The following is an 18230-nucleotide window of genomic DNA, read 5'->3' on the forward strand; positions in this document are numbered from 1 at the left end:
CTTATGTTGTGAACATTAATACCTATTCGAGCAAAAATTTACAAAAATCTGAAGGTAATTATTCAGAGTTTTATCGATGAAACGACTGCATCACTTTCAGGTGTACACTATGTGTGTGTGTGTACAGCGACATCTAGCGAGTGTTATTTTCTCGGTCTGATTTCTTCATACGTATTCCGTTGAAAAATGTTACCTATAATTGTAACTAGCACCAAGTATTACCTATTGTGATTGCTAGCCTCCTCCTACTTCATCATTCCTGTAGGAGATACAGGCACGGATCCCTCGAGCTAATCAAAACGCATTTGCACGTTAGCTATATTCTTGTATACTATACTTGCAACTGTCATTGCTTGTTGAAAGTTCAGAACTGGGAAAAGCAAAGACGATTGTACCTTTCAGAAAACGCCCAGCATGGCCAGATGGGTTAAGGTGTGCGACTCGTAATCTGAGCGTCGCGGGTTCGCATCCAGGTTGCACCAAACATGCTCGCCCTTTTAGGCGTGGGAGCGTTATGATGTGACGGTCAATTTCACTATTCGTTGGTAAAAGAGTAGCCCAAGAGTTGGCGGCGGGTGGTTATGACGAGTTGCCTTCCCTCTAGTCTTACACTGCTAAATTAGGGACGGCTAGCGCAGATAGCCCTCGAGTAGCTTTGCGCGAAATTAAAAAAAAAAACAACAAACATAACTTTCACAAATGCTTCATTGTGGTATTTTTATAGTTTTAAATCCAGATTTTTTCACTAGAAAATGGAAAATTCTGAATACACGCCCTGAATTAAGTATCGTTCTCCTGACAAGTTCAATTCTCATGATAAACACCTGTCTCTGCAATTTTTAAAACGCGAGCGTCCAACATCGTTTCAGTTAAGACCGCTGTTTAACCCTAGTTCTACGAGTGTACTGTATTAAATTAAGTGTTTCTACCTTAAAAATACTCTTATTCGTTCAATGTATAATGATGGGTTTATGAGAAAAGAGTGTAATTAAGTCAGTATTATGTCGTACGCTGCAAGATATACAGATGAACACTTTTTTTAATAAAATAATAATATTTTATTATATTGAAAGATCAACGGCGTTAATTTTATTGGTTGCTACTAGATGTCGCTACTAATAGTAACAATATCTTTTAATTAAGTGTTCAAAAAAGTGTGTGTGTGTGTGTTTTTTTCTTATAGCAAAGCCACACGGGGCTATCTGCTCAGCCCACCGAAGGGAATCGAAGCCTTGATTTAAGCGTTGTAAATCCGGAGACATACCGCTGTACTAGCGGGGGGCTCACCAAAAAGACAATTTTCTGAATATCAGTAAGTGACAAAAGCACACTGTCAAAACACAAAATATCGAAAATTGTAAGTGTTACACCATAAACCGAGGAATTTCTGTTTCTTCATCTATTTATTATAGCTTTCTTTTTTTGTTTTGTTGTTTTAAATTAAGCACAAAGCTACACAATGGGCTATCTGTGCTCTGCCCACCACGGATATCGAAACCTGGCTTTTAGAGTTGTAAGTCCGCAGACATATAGCTGAGCCATTAGGGTGCTTTTTCTTTTGTCTCGATTACAGCTTGTTGAGTTCAACATCGAATTTCATATAAGTAAAGTACAAAATTTCCCCAACTGATTGATAACAGCAAATATATTTTGCTATGGGTGTATCCTAGTTGTTATAATTGAAGACGTTTGCATCCAGTTATCACAAAATTATAATAATGAAAAATTGTGCTCCGTATTACGGGACTGTTATGGAAGTGACTGCCGAATCCCACTACTATGTCTGGCCGAGGGTCCATGGTTCGTTTCTCTTTCGCCTTAAAACAAACTATTGTGCGTCACGCATTAGATACGTGGGGGTGTTATAAGTGACAATCAATCTCACTATTTAATTAGAGTAGCCTAAGAGATGGCGGTCAGTGCTGCTGATTAGTTGCATTCTTTAAAGTAAATGCGTTTATTTAGAAAACTCGAGACTGAAATATTAAGATCTTTATTGAAAAACATTATATATTTTCCATGGCTAAAAAAAAAAATTATTATTCAGAATAGAAACAAAATTAGAGATTGATTCATTTTGGAAATAAGCCAAAATGACATTTTAGATTTCGGAATTTAGTTTGAAAATCCCGATTTATTAAGCCATTCTATTCGTTGCTGTTTTGAGAAGAAAATGAAAATCGAGAATGAAGAATTTAGACCACGGAATTTTTATGGTCTAAATCTTGGGAGTTTTGGTAAAAGGAAAACCGTACATCGTGTGCAGTTTTCTACTGTAGCAAAGTTAAATCTACTTGTTAAAAATGTTTAAAGAAATACCAAGGGTATAGTAGCCTTGTAAAGTTTTATGAAAAAGTCGAGTTTTAGAAAATGTAAAAAAAAAAAGCGCAAATTTCAATGCAAATTTAACAGCGAAGTTGAGGAGGCTGGCTGGCGTAGGTAGGTGGCTCTTGTGTAGCTTTTTGTGTATTTGTTTTGAATTTCGCAAAAAGCTACACGAGAACTATCTGCGCTAGTTTTCCCTAATTTAGCAGTGTAAGGCTAGAGGGAAGGCAGCTAGTCATCACCACCCACCGCCAACTCTTGGACTACTCTTTTACCAACGAATAGTGGGATTGACCGTCACATTATAACGCCCCCACGACTGAAAGGGTGAACATATCCGGTATGATGGGAATTCGAACCCGCGACCTTCAGATTACGAGTCGAACGTCCTAATCATCTGGCTATGCCGGGCGATAACCCACAAACTACCTGTTTTTGTTGTTGTTTTTATGTGACGCATCGATGGAATTCTAAGCCTTTTTTTTCGACTCAAAGAGGAACTCGAACTTTTTATTTGCTGTGTCGATACATACCACAAGTCACTTAAGTTTACTACTTCAATTTCTACTGCGAATAATCACTTTTTGGATATCCTTATTGGCATTTCTACGTGAAACCTAACCACTAGCGTACCTTACAAACCCACTGACACCCACTACTCTCCCATTTCTTTCTACAAATAATATTCAGTTATGATTTCCGCTCTTCTGTTATTTACTTAATCTTGCAGTTAATTTTGTTTTGTCTGCTCTGCTAAGACTTTCTAGTTACTGTTTGTATTTAATTGTTATACTTTTTAATTATTTCAACAATTTTTCCACGTCTCGCGGTATTTTTCTGCAGTTTGTAATTTAATATTATATGCTAATATATCGTATTAACTTCAACCGTCGATGACCAAAACAATATATTTCAAAAATTTATGATACAGAAGTGAATATTTGTTTCGAGTTATAATACGATGAATCAGTTTTGTAATATTTAATAATACCTTAAAATCGTGCGAGTCTTAGTTTTCAGTTATTTAATATGTCTACGTCTGAACCCTAACTTTCAATTTCAAGACACCATACACACATTTCAGCATTTCACTTATGAAACGCCCTCGGTAAAACAGAGAATATATATATGTTATTATTCATTTATTGAAGAGATTCATAGATGTGTATATGACTTTCAGACGCCGATGGCGGATATTACATATTAAAGTATGTGTGACGTTCGTGAAAATTTACTTACTCTATGTCACACCGTGGAATGATGCGTACAAACCTAAACAATCACGATTTCTGCATTGTTGTTAACCTATCTTTCTGTATTAAGTACGTTGTGTTGACCTCCATGTCTTCCAGATTCTGATTTCTCAATTTTACGAAACTATTTGTTTGTTTGTTTGTTGATTTCGCACAAAGCTACTCGAGGGCTATCTGTGCTAACCGTCCCTAATTTAGCAGTGTAAGACTAGAGGGAAGGCAGCTAGTCATCACCACCCACCGCCAACTCTTGGGTTACTCTTTACCAACGAATAGTGGGATTGACCGTCACATTATACACCCCCACGGCTGGGAGGGCGAGCATGTTTAGCGCGACGCGGGCGCGAACCCGCGACCCTCGAATTACGAGTCGCACGCCTTACGCCTTACGGGCCTTTTACGAAACTAATACGAGACGTCTAGGAGATTAATTGTGATTAAATACTGAGTCCGTCTTTTGTAGCCATTATTATAGCAATTTCTATCCATGTTATTATGAGATTTTTCTACCTGAATCCATTATTATTATTATGGGTTTTCTACTTGATTATGTTATTATGATATTTTCTGTCTGACTACTTAATCATGGTATTTTCTATCTGACTGTGTTATAATAATATTTTCTGTTTGAATATGTTATTATGGGATTTTCTACCTGACTATGAAGGACGTACTAAGGAAGCAATGATCGACTTCAGACAGATTTTATTTCTCTCTCAGGCCTATTATGACCTGTTGTATAAGGTACATAATAAATATATATATATACTCTTCAAAACAAGAAACGCAAAAGGGATGTTTTTGTTATTTTAAGAAGAAATATATGTAATAACGTTACAAGCTCAGAGTATGTGATGTTACACGTGTTAAAGCACTGATTGTAAGACCAAAATTACAATAAAAGTTGTGCACTTTGAAAACGGAGGAAAACATCGGATTTTTCGCCAAAACGCATGCGTGTCCAATAAATTTGTTTCAGAGATCCGCATGTTCTGCAAGTGCAACATGTGCAAAATTCCTATAAAAGTGACGGATTCTCGGTTTCCATAACTCAGTGTTAAGCCACCGACACGCATAACAGTTATGCCAAGACTGACTGAAGCACAACGCAACAACCCCATTGGTCGCATGGAAGCAGGCGAACCTCGATCAGATGTTGCCAGAGCTGTGAATGTCCACCCAAGCACCATCACAAGGCTATGGAATCGTCACCAACAACATGGATCAACTCGTGACCGTCCACGATCTGGCAGATCTCGTGTGGCCACGCCCGCACAAGATCGCAACATCCGGTTACGTCACCTTCGGGATAGGACCACCACTGCGACGTCTACTGCCTCAACCATACCAGGGCTGCGTAGGATTTCCGATCAGACCGTACGCAATCATCTACGAGATTCTTAGGCCCCATGTGCAACCCATCATGGTGAATGTCAACGACATTTATCAACATGACAACGCCACTCCTCACACAGCCCGACTCACCACTATCTTCTTGAGACACCACAACATCAACGTTCTTCCCTGGTCCTCCAGATCACCAGATTTAAGCCCCATCGAACATCTTTGGGACGAGATGGACCGACGTCTGCGACGGCGACAACCTCAACCGCAGACTCTACCACAGCTTGCAGCAGCTTTGCAGGCTGAGTGGACAGCCATTCCACAGGATGTGATTCGTCATCTCATCGCTTTCATGGGCAGGAGATGCCTAGCAGTTATTGATGCTCACGGGGGGCATACTCGTTATTGACGTTGAGTGACGTTTAACTTCACCTAGTGAGCGTGGACTTCGACTTTGGATGTTCAGCAGTGAATGTGCAAAGTTTCTTACATGTCATACAGAACTACCCGGAATAAACTTGTTAACAATTTGTCTCATATTTTGCCTTTTGCGTTTCTTTTTTTGAAGAGTATATATTAAACTGGGCCTATCATGGCCTGGTGTATAAAGTACTTGATAAATATATACATTTTGTAGTGAGTCCAACATGGCCAGGTGGCGAGGAAGTTGGACTTGCAATATGTGGATCACGGATTCCAATCCCCGTCTAACCAAATATACTTCTCCTTTCAATAGTGAAGACATTATAATGTTACAGTGCATCTCACTATTCGTTGATAAAAGAGTATCCCAAGAGTTGGCGATGGATACTGATGACGAGCTGTTTTCCTTCCAGTCTTTCACTGTCAACTTAGGGACGGCTAGCGTAGATACCCCTCATGTGTATTTGCGCGAAACGTAAAACAAAAAAGAAACTTTTTTTTTTTTGGAATTTCGCACAAAGCTACTCGAGGGCTATCTGTGCTAGCCGTCCCTAATTTAGTAGTGTAAGACTAGAGGGAAGGCAGCTAGTCATCACCACCCACCGCCAACTCTTGGGCTACTCTTTTACCAACGAATAGTGGGATTGACCGTCACATTATACACCCCCACGGCTGGGAGGGCGAGCATGTTTAGCGCGACGCGGGCGCGAACCCGCGACCCTCGGATTACGAGTCGCACGCCTTACGCGCTTGAAAAACAAACAAACAACGTTTATTTTCTGCTCTACATGGTATTGTTTGGCAGATCTATGACAGTACATGTTATTTTCACTGACGCGAATAAGATGTCTTTAATGACCGTGTGTGTGTGTGTGTGTGTAACCCCACTGCTTCAAAGCAAAGCAGTATACTTTCTACATTTAGGCTCGTATTTTTAAGTATTTCTTTATTACGGAAATATTAGGCGATATCCAGTGTTGTGTTCTTTGCTGTAACGTTAAGAAGTGCTTATTACATTATCACTTTTATATATATATATAATTTTATGCACCAAATTGATGTCTGGCTTTCCTTACAGCTCTGTTTTTTAGCAAGTTTGATAAATGAGAAATGAAATGGTTAACACAAGTGCTTCTCAAATTTCTTCCTAACACGCGTGAGCTGATGCAAAATTCTTCATGAATCTGACAGACGTGTTAATGGTAAATGTGTTTAAGTCTAATAAAATTTATAATACCGTCGTTTAGGCATCATATGTCATCCATCCGTCAAAAGTTGATATGTCAAGTGTCTAAACACAATACAGGATAAAGTTTTCTTTCGGTTATTTATACGTTTGCGTTTTCGTAATTATTTATTTATCTTTAAAATATGCGTAAATAATTCGTAACAGAAGGCGTGTTTGAAAAAGTACAGTTTCCATTACCAGACGTCTGTTGCTTATATAATGCAAAAACATGGTTAAAACGGGAACCTATAAAACTTAATACTGAAGATCATTTTGCAAATAAAATTCATTACAAGATAAAAAAAAATCAATGTTAAGCCTAAACACGTGATAAATATAATGGCAGATTGAAATGTGTATTTATTTTCATTCTCTAGAATTTCAGACAATACAGCATATTATTAAATATACATACATATATTTAACTATATAACCCATATAGGTGGGTTAAGACGTTCGACTCATAATCCGAGGGTCGCAGTTCGAATCTTCGTCGCATCAAACATGCTCGCCCTTTCAACCGTGGAAGCATCATAAAGTGACGGTCAATCCCACTATTCGTTGGTAAAATAGTTGCCCAAGAGTTGATGATGCGTGATGATGATTAGTTGCCTTCCCTCTCGTCTTACACTGCTGAACTAGGGACGCCTAGCGCAAATAGCCCTCGTGTAAATTTGCGCGAAATTCAAAACACACAACCGCTGTTGGCTTAGAGAAGAAAAAGATGGGTGGATATTTTTGTAAAGGTTTGGAAATGCTAGATTTTGTTCAAACTGACCAGTTCATTCAATATTAGGCAAATAATTCGATTATGTCTTATAATGAACCATGCAAAGTCATTACAAAACTGTCATATGGTAGCCAACAATCGGATTGAAAGCTGTTTATTATCTTAGATGCACACACAAAATCATAGAAGAAACAAAAACGAAATTCTTACAGGAATACAAAATCATTAAACTGAGACTATATCGAGAAGCGAAAGATACATATTTAACTATTTGTTTATTCTTCCACAACGGGTATTTGGTCCAACTCCGTCGTCCTTTCAGTTTAAACTGAAGGAGGTGGTGTAATAATGATGGAGACGTGCCCGTGATAGAAACTTGATTCTTGTTATTGAGTATCTCTACTACGCAGTGATATATTTTCGTTCTGATAGACAATATGATAATATAAAAATAGGTCGTACCCTTTTGGTGTGAGGGTCGACGTTTTTTTAGCCACCGTGTCCAACCAGATAAATCTTCCCTTACTTGATTATCTATGGAAGTACCATCATAAAAATGTCTCGAGGTATATGTATGATAATGAGTTGAGAGTTGTTTTGTTTTTTGTTTAATTTTGTTTTACTTTCATTACGGATAAACTGTGGTAAATTGCCATAGTGTACACAGGCCGTGGAGGCGACAGCTTTTGCATGATAACTGATTTCCACCCACCCACCCCCCAGAAAATGCAAAATTAAATCGAACTAATATGAATTAATATTTTAATTTATTCTAATCCTGCCTAGAAGAATTATAATTTGAGTGTAGGCTGGTGTAGATCATGATGAATGATAAACTCGAATCACGCCACACGCTTGGTATTGCCGGCGCACAAAAATATAGTTCATAAAACGGGAAACAAAGAACTCATAGACGGATTTATTCGAATCTTGCTTACATGAATTTCAAGTGCCGCAGCTATTAAGCATTTCTCCTTGTTTCAATGAATGATATTATTTTTAATATATAGAAAAAAAAATTACAGTTTATGTCAGCGCATTCAGAACACTTTACACGTGCAGTAATCTTTAGCAAAATGTTCAATTTTTCTAAATTATTTTCAATAACATAACGTATGAATACTGTTATTAGCAATTACTAGCACAAACAGACCTCCGTAGGACGTCGTTCTGCTATTCGAGTTAATGTAAAAACGTTAAACTTTTACAACGTTGTGAAATATTAGTAAACATACCGTTGGCGTGAGCGTGCTTTGTAGTCACTATAAGGAAAACCTATACAATGGAAAGGTGAAGTAAGCCCTCCAGTGGTACAGCGGCATGTCTGTGTATCGATACACATGGTTGAAGAGAACAGGTAACCCTTCAAGTATTTTTGTGCTTACTAACAACCAACAGCAATCGAAGTGAAGAAAAAGTGTCAGAGACCACAGTTCTCGAACTTAGACTTTCGAGATTAAACAGTTCTCCGAAGGCTAAGTCTATGTATTATAACAGAACTTATAATGAATTATTTTAATATAGGTTCACTGTATTGTAATTGTATAAATTAAATAGCATCCTTCTTCGTGTCTTGTCACAATTGTGATGACGGTATGTGCCTGTTTAGCACGTGTTTAACCTACGCGTTGTTTTCGTGAGTATATCGTCTTTTCACTTTTACTTAGAAGCGTATAGATTCATCGAAAACATTCAAGAATGTATAACGTAACTTTCCTCCACTTTCCACTCAAAAGCGTAGTTCACTTAAAATAAAAATATTTGACGGTATTATAAAACCCTGTGAAGCCAGTGATTCTTCTAAAGTCAATACACGAGTGTATACGAATTAAACGTTTCATGTGTCGAGTTGTATTTGTCGACTCTATTTGTACACCTTTTTCAAATAGTTTTAGATATTTTATGCAAAGAAAATAATGACTTGAGCAAAAACACAGGCTGTCTTTGAGACTCGAAACGCAAAAGTTTGCAGATGTTATGAATAAGCCAAGTGGCGGAATAGGTTTGTGTCTTTTCTGATTTAATCATAAATTATAACGATGCTGCTTGATATTTTTTCAGAAAACAGTTTTATTTGACCTGTCATCCAACAGTTAGCTATTTACTAGATTATATGAACAATCGAGAAAACTAGTTGATAATTTAAGAGTTTCCGTGTTTCACTATATATATAAATATTGTTTTTGTTTTTTCTAAACTGTATCAGTATCGTTGAAATAAGTAAAAACAAAAACAGATATTGGATGCGGACTTTAAGTTATGTTACTTTAGCCTTACTACATGGTTCATGTGGACTAATGGATCTGTGCGTTAGTATTTATGGGATCAGCAAACACCGATCACATTGGTCAAGCGAACGGCGCGTGCGGCATGTCTTTAGTTTTTCCGTTAGTGACTACAGCTTGCTCCGACACACCTTGTCAGTGAACTCGGTCGAAGACATCTATATGAAATCTTCTCCAGATATAAAAGTCACGTAAATTGTAACAGGTTCCGTACAGTAGTAGTAGTCATAGAACCGGACGGATGAGGTCATGCGGTTCTTCACTCGGATCAAAATACATCTACTTCTAAAAGTAAGATATTCTATTCTATTATTATTATCTCAATCCCAAAACAAGTCACGTATTCTAATATCAATTTCTCTATTTTCGTCTCCTTATTGTATCTTACATTTTTTATGTTTATGTCATTTTGAATATCATTTCCTTCTTACACTGAATTTCATCTATAAACAAACATTTCTTAGTGTTAAAGTGATTGAAAAATTTAAGACACTGTAAATGAACATTTCTCGGTATTAGAGTGGTTACGAAAGTAAATACAATAATTATAAAGGCAGCTTTAGAGTATGGAACTAGTTTCTTTTAAAAAAAAAATTTTTGATCATGTAATTGTTAGGTTACCAGCTTCAGATAAAGTTTGATCGCAGCGACTCACACTTACCACACTTCAGCTTGATATTTTCATTCATATTGTACTCAAGAATTGTAATATAAACGAATATATTCATTTGCGGGAGTAAAACAGTATATCCTTTTTTCAAACACAAATATTCATTGTTCCTGCAGTATTATATCTCTCATAACGCTATGATTATCTAACTCTGTATTTTTTGTAAAGCTATCCTCCTTTCACTCTGTGATTTAATTAATACTCCTAATACTATAACTCTTAGATACCTGTACCATTTTACTTATTCTAATATAAGAAATTTATTACATCTGTTCCATTTTGTATATACTAATATTATAACTTTTAGATGTCTGAACCGTTTCACTTATACTAATACTATAACTTTTAGACATCTGTACAATTTCACTTATAATAATACAATAACATTTGGATATCTGTACCATTTCACTGATACTGATACTATAACTTTTAATATCTATAACTTTCTTATACTAATGTACCATTTCACATTAATACCACTAATACTAATACAAAAAATATATTACATCTGTTTTATTTTGCATATACTAATACTATAACTTTTACATATATGTACCATTTCACTTATAGAAATAATACAACTTCTCGATATCTGTACCATTTCACTTATACTAATACTATAACTTTCAGACATTTGTACCATTTCACTAATACCAATACAAAAAATATATTACATCTGTTTTATTTTGCATATACTAATACTATAACTTTTACATATATGTACCATTTCACTTATAGAAATAATACAACTTCTCGATATCTGTACCATTTCACTTATACTAATACTATAACTTTAACATGATTGTATCATTTCACTTGTACTAACACTATAACTTTCAGACATCTGTACTATTTCACTTATACTAATACTATAAATTTTATATATCTGTACCATTTCACTTATACTAATACTATAACTTTCAGACGTCTGTACCATATCGCCTATACTAACACAAGAAATTTATAACGTCCCTTCCATTTTGCATATACTAATACTATAAATTTTATACTCTTCAAAAAAAAGAAACGCAGAAGGCAAAATATGAGACAAGTTGTTAACAAGTTTATTCCGGGTAGTTCTGTATGACATGTGTGAAACTTTGCACATTCACTGCTGAACATCCAAAGTCTGCAAAGGCGAAGTCCACGCTCACTAGGTGAAGTTTAACGTCACTCAACGTCAATAACGAGTATGCCCCCCTTGAGCATCAATAACTGCTAGGCATCTCCTGCCCATGGAAGCGATGAGATAACGAATCACATCCTGTGGAATGACTGTCCACTCAGCCTGCAAAGCTGCTGCAAGCTGAGGTAGAGTCTGCGGTTGAGGTTGTCGCCGTCGCAGACGTCGGTCCATCTCGTCCCAAAGATGTTCGATGGGGCTTAAATCTAGTGATCTGGAGGACCAGGGAAGAACGTTGATGTTGTGGTGTCTCAAGAAGACAGTGGTGAGTCGGGCTGTGTGAGGACGGGCGTTGTCATGTTGATAAATGTCGTTGACGTTCACCATGATGGGTTGCACATGAGGCCTAAGAATCTCGTAGATGATTGCGTACGGTCTGATCGGAAATCCTACGCAGCCCTGGTATGGTTGAGGCAATAGACGTCGCAGTGGTGGTCCTATCCCGAAGGTGACGTAACCGGATGTTGCGATCTTGTGCGGGCGTGGTCACACGAGATCTGCCAGATCGTGGACGGTCACGAGTTGATCCATGTTGTTGGTGACGATTCCATAGCCTTGTGATGGTGCTTGGGTGGACATTCACAGCTCTGGCAACATCTGATCGAGATTCGCCTGCTTCCAAGCGACCAATGGCGTTGTGCTTCAGTCAGTCTTGGCGTAACTGTATTGCGTGTCGGTGGCTTAACACTGAGTTATGGAAACCGAGAATCCGTCACTTTTATAGGAATTTTGCACATGTTGCACCTGCAGAACATGCGGATCTCTCAAACAAATTTATTGGACACGCATGCGTTTTGGCGAAAAATCCGATGTTTTCCTCCGTTTTCAAAGTGCACAACTTTTATTGTCATTTTGGTCTTACAATCACTGCCTTAACACGTGTAACATCACATACTCTGAGCTTGTAACGTTATTACATATATTTATCTTTCAAATAACAAAAATATCCCTTTTGCGTTTCTTGTTTTGAAGAGTATATATATCTATACCATTTCACTTATACTAATACTACAACTTTTAAATATCTGAACCATTTCACTTATACTAATACTATAACGTTTAGATATCTGTACCATTTCACTTATACTAATACTACAACTTCTATATATCTGTACCATTTCACTTATACTAATACAACAAATTTATTATGTCCGTACCATTTTGCATACACTAATACTATAACTTGTACATATCTGAACCTTTTCACTTATACTAATATTACAACTTTTAGATATCTCTATCATTTCACTTATATAAATACTACAACTTTTCTATATCTGAACCATTTTACTTACACCAATACTATAACTTTTACATATCTGAACCTTTTCACTTATACTAATGTTACAACTTTCAGACATCTGTACCGTTTCACTTATTATACTAATACTGTAACTTTTAGATATCTGTATCATTCCACTTATACTAATACTGTAACTTTTAGATATCTGTATCATTCCACTTATACTAACTAATACTGTAACTTTTAGATATCTGTACAATTTCACTTATACTAATATTATAACTTTTAGATATATGTACCATTTCACTAAAACTAATACTACAACTTCTAGATATCTGTACTATTTTAATTATACTAACACTATAATTTTTGGATATCTGTACCATTTCACTTATACTAATATCACAACTTTTAGGAATGTATATCATTCCACTTATTCTAATACCATAACTTTTAGATATCTGTACCAATGTACTTATACTAATACTATAACTTTCAGACGTCTGTACCATGTCGCTTATACTAATACAAGAAATTTATAACCTCTCTTCCATTTTGCAAATACTAATACTATAAATTTTATATATGTGTACCATTTCACTTATACTAATACTATAACTTTTAGATATCTGACCATTTCACTTATACAGATATTACAACTTTTAGATATCTGTATCATTTCACTTATACTCACTACTATAACTTTTACATATCTGTAACATTTTACCTGTACTAACACTATAACTTTCAGACATCTGTACCATTTCACATATATTAATACTACAACTTTTACATATCTGTACCATTTAACTTATACTAATACTATAACGTTCAGACATCTGTACCATTTCCCTTATCTGATACATTAATTTTCAGACATCTATACCATTTTACTTATACTGACACTAAAACTTTCAAACGTCTATATCATTTCACTTATACTGATACTATAACTTTTACGCATCTGTACCATTTCATTTATTCTAATACTAGCCTCCAAGTGGCTCAGTGATATTTCTGCGGACTTACAACAGTGAAATCCGGATTTCGATACATGGGATTGGCAGAGCACAGATAGCTCATTGTGTAGCTTTGTGCTTAATTCAAAGCAGCAACTACACTCATAATATACCTTTTAGATATCTCTACAATTTCACATATTCTAATACTATAACCTTCAGACATCTATACCATTTCAATTTTATTAATACTACAACTTTTAGATATCTGTGCCATTTCATTTATACTAATACTATAACTTTTAGGTATCTGTACCATTTCACTTATACTAATACAACAAATTTAAGACGTTGTACCATTTCACTTCTGCTAATACTGTAACTATCAAACGTCTGTACCATTTTACTTATATTAATAAAAAAAAATTGACACATCTGTATTATTTCACTTGTACTAATACTACAACTTTCAGGTATTTGTTCCATTTCTCGTATAGTAATACAAAATATATAAGACGTCTGTACTATTTCACTATTACTAATACCATTTCATTTATAGTAATAGAAGAAATTTAAGACATCTGTACCAATTCACTTATTCTAAAACAACAACTATCAGACATTTGTACCATTTCAATTATACTAATGCAACAAACTTAAGACATGTGTACCATTTCATTTATAGTAATAGAAGAAATTTAAGACATCTGTACCAATTCACTTATTCTAAAACAATAACTATCAGACATTTGTTCCATTTCAATTATACTAATGCAACAAACTTAAGACATCTGTACCATTTCACTTTTACTAGTACTATTACATTCAAACATCTTTAGCATTTCACTTATACTAGTACACCTTTAGATATCTGTACCATTTCAGTCATACTATTACAACAAATTTCAGACGCCTGTACTGTTTCACTTATACTAATAGTATATAGTCCCCCGCTAGTATAGCGGTAAGTCTATGGATTTACAACGCTACAATCAGGGGTTCGATTCCCCTCGGTGGACTCAGCAGATAGCCCGAGGTGGCTTTGCTAAATGAAAACACACACATACTAATAGTATAACTTTCTGACATCTGTACCATTACACTTATTTAATACTATAACTTTCAGACATCTGTACCATTTCACTTATACTATAACTCAGAGATATCTGTTCCATTTCATTTATACTGATGCTATGACTTTCGAACCTCTGTGCCACTTCATTTATACTGATGCTATGACTTTCGAACCTCTGTGCCATTTCATTTATACTGATGCTATGACTTTCGAACCTCTGTGCCACTTCATTTATACTGATGCTATGACTTTCGAACCTCTGTGCCACTTCATTTATACTTGTAGTATGACTTTCAATTGTCTGTTCCATTTCACTAACACTATGACTTTTAGATATCTCTACCATTTCATTCATACTACTACAAAGCTTTCAATCGTCTGTACCATTTTACTTCTAGTAATATTATAACTTTCAGATATCTGTACCATTTCACTTATACCATAACTTTCAAAAGTCTGTACAATTTCACTTATGCTTATCGTATAACTTTTAGACATCTGTACAATTTCACTTACACTAATACAACAAATTTAAGACATTTGTACCATTTAACTTATTGAATACTATAACTTTCAACAAACGTAACCCGTTGTACCATTTCACTTATACTAATACTACGTATCTTTATATAGAATGTGTGAACATATATATATATATATATCATGCGTATACATAAATATTGAGGTATGTTGTTGTATGCTAATTTCTAGTGTACTCGTCTTTCCCTTTACGACAACCACAAACATTATTCTTAGCCGTGGCTGTGGATCAAAAGGTCAATTGTGAGGACATTAAAACTGTCATAATCAGTTTGTATATGGTTAGAAATAGCTGCATAATAAACGGCGGGTATTGTTCACTTGTTGTCTTCCTTCTGATAAACATTTCTAAATTAGAAATGGCTGTTCTTAACTCTTAATGTCTCTGACTTTGCTGTTTATCCTATGTGTCGCATAAGGCACCTTATAGGTTTATAATACCTATACAATCTACTATTTAACCTAAGCCTTATAGGTTGAAAAGAATTGTACAATCCACAACCAAATATAAGCCTTATATGTTTAAAACATCTAAACTACCTATAATCAACCAGAAATCTTAGGGTAGATATACCATGTTGAAAATACATGTTTCATTTGTTGCCTTGGAGCGTGTAAGAACTTTTAGCTAGCTTGTCCGCAATATAAATCCAAGGGTTCGTGGTTCGCGACTCGTTACACAATGTGGGGGTTTTGGGTATGATGTATTTAATCAGTTAAAGGTAATCCAAGAATTGGCGAGGGCCCCTATTTACTATTTGCCTTCTCTCTACTCTACCAATTTAAAATTGTTTGTTTTTTGAATTTCACGCAAAGCTACACGAGGCTATCTGCGCTAGCCGTCCATAATTTCGCAGTGTAAGACAAGGGGAGAGGCGACTAGTCATCATCAACCACCGCCAACTATTGAGCTACTTTTTTACCAACGAATATTGGGATTGACCGTCACATTATAACGCTCGAACGACTAGAAAGGCGAGCATGTTTGGTGCGACCGGGATTCTAACCCACGCTCCTCAGAGTACAAGTCGAGAGCTCTAACCATCTCGCCATGTAGTGCCCAATAGAAAATGAAGTTGAATTATTACATCGAAACCCGGTTTCTAGAGTTGTAAGCCTGTAGACATACCACTACCCTTCCCAGTGGCAAGTGACAAAGTATAGCAAAAGAGATAATTATATTATGCACGTTTCAGACCTTCGTTAGGCTTGTTGAAGGGCTGACCATGTTGTCTAGTCTAAATTCTATGCTTTATTTTTTTCATTTATTCTTGCATAGTGGACGTCAATATACAAACAAAAACTCCCCCAGGAACATAGTGGTATGTTTGTGGACTTATACGGCTAGAGACCGTTTTTCGATACCCCTGGATGTACAAACAGCCCTTTGTGTAATCTTTGTGTCTAGTAACTAAGAGCAGTTTGTTCTTTTCTTTTATTATTTCTTTTTATAGGACTTTTATAAAACTTTTGTGGATTATTTCTTATTGACATTTGTGGGTTTTAACTTATGTTAGGTTAGATCCTTTTCATTTCAAATTTGATTTGATATTTATAAAAATCACTTATTTAGTTAGTAATACGATGCTTATCTTTTAGTTCCTATTCTTACGAAAGAATAACTACAGTGTAACTACAACTTGAAACGAAGACGGTGATACCTGAGTAACGAAATGGGAACCTCCTTACGAATTTCGAAAATGGAGTCGTATAATTAATTAAACATGCTTCGAAATTTTAAACTTTGGGTTTTAATAATCTTGTTATTTCATACTCCTAAAATATGATTCATTCTTGCCGTAATTAAAAACCTTTCGAAACTAAGTTGTCTAACATCTATGCTTTTCTCTCCTTTCCGCTAAAATACACTACATGGGCAAAAGTTTGAGAACACCAGACCATCACACCCACATGTGCTTGTTGAACATCTTATTCCAAATCCATGGGCATTAATATGGAGTTTGTCCCCCCCCCTTTTATGTTATAATCGCCTCAACTCTTCTGGGAAGGCTTTTCACTATACTTTGGAACATGGCTGCGAGGATTCGCTCCTATTCAGCACCAAGAGCATTAATGATGTCAGACATTGATGTCGGGTGAGAAGGCCTGGCTCGCACTCGACGTTTTAATTTATCCCAAAGGTGTTCGATGGGGTTGAGTCCAGGACTCTTTGCAGACCAGTCAAGTTCGTCCACACCAACCCCTGCAAACCATGTCTTTATGGACCTCACTTTGTACACGTGGGTATTGTCATACTGAAACAAAAAATGGCCTTCCCCGAACTTTTGCCACAAAGTTGGAAACATACAATTCTCTAGAATGTCATTGTATGCTGTAGCAATAATATTTCTCTTCGCAACTAAAGATCCTAGCCCAAACCATGAAAAACAGCCCCAGATCATTATTCTTCCTCCACAAAACTTTACAGTTGGCACTAAGCATTCAGGAAAGTAGCGTTTCCTGGCATCCGCCAAGCCCAGATTCGTCCGCAAGACTTTCAGGTAGTGAAGCGTGATTCATCATTCCAGAGAAAGCGTTTCCACTGCTCCAAAGTCGAATGGCGATGTGCTTCACAGCACTCCAGCCGACGCTTTGCATTGCGCATGGTGATCTTAGGCTTGAGTGCAGCTGCTTGGCCATGGAAACCCATTTCTTAAAGCTCCCGATGAACAGTTCTTGTGCTGACGTTGCTTTCAGAGGCAATTTGAAACTCGGTAGAGAGTGCTGCAACTGTGGACAGATGATTTTTACGCTCTACGCGCTTCAGCCTTCGGCGGTCCCGTTCTGTAAGCTCGTGTGGCCTACCGTTTCGTTGCTGAGCTGTTGTTCATCATAAATGTTTCCACTTCACAATAACAACACTTACAGTTGACCAGGACAGCTTTAGCAAGGCAGAGATTTGACGATCAGTGATGTCGAGAAACCCACTTGTTGAGAAATATATATGCAAAAACGGCTCGTTTGGGTTAAGA

General features: G+C 36.3%; 1 long non-coding RNA gene across 2 annotated transcripts in view; it reads left to right on the forward strand.

The window, feature by feature from the left end:
• The window catches only part of LOC143244009 (uncharacterized), a 58524-nt gene that overhangs the window by 21589 nt on the left and 18705 nt on the right, over nt 1–18230 (forward strand). Inside the window, exon 1 of one of the 2 annotated variants that reach the window (XR_013024866.1) lies at nt 9733–9879. The exons of the other annotated variant lie outside the window; for it this stretch is intronic. This is a non-coding gene — a long non-coding RNA (uncharacterized LOC143244009). Of the gene's footprint in view, nt 1–9732; nt 9880–18230 lie in introns of those variants that run through there. 2 annotated transcript variants of the gene reach the window in all.

This window comes from Tachypleus tridentatus, chromosome 2, assembly GCF_004210375.1.
Source record: "Tachypleus tridentatus isolate NWPU-2018 chromosome 2, ASM421037v1, whole genome shotgun sequence".
NCBI lineage: Eukaryota > Metazoa > Arthropoda > Merostomata > Xiphosura > Limulidae > Tachypleus > Tachypleus tridentatus.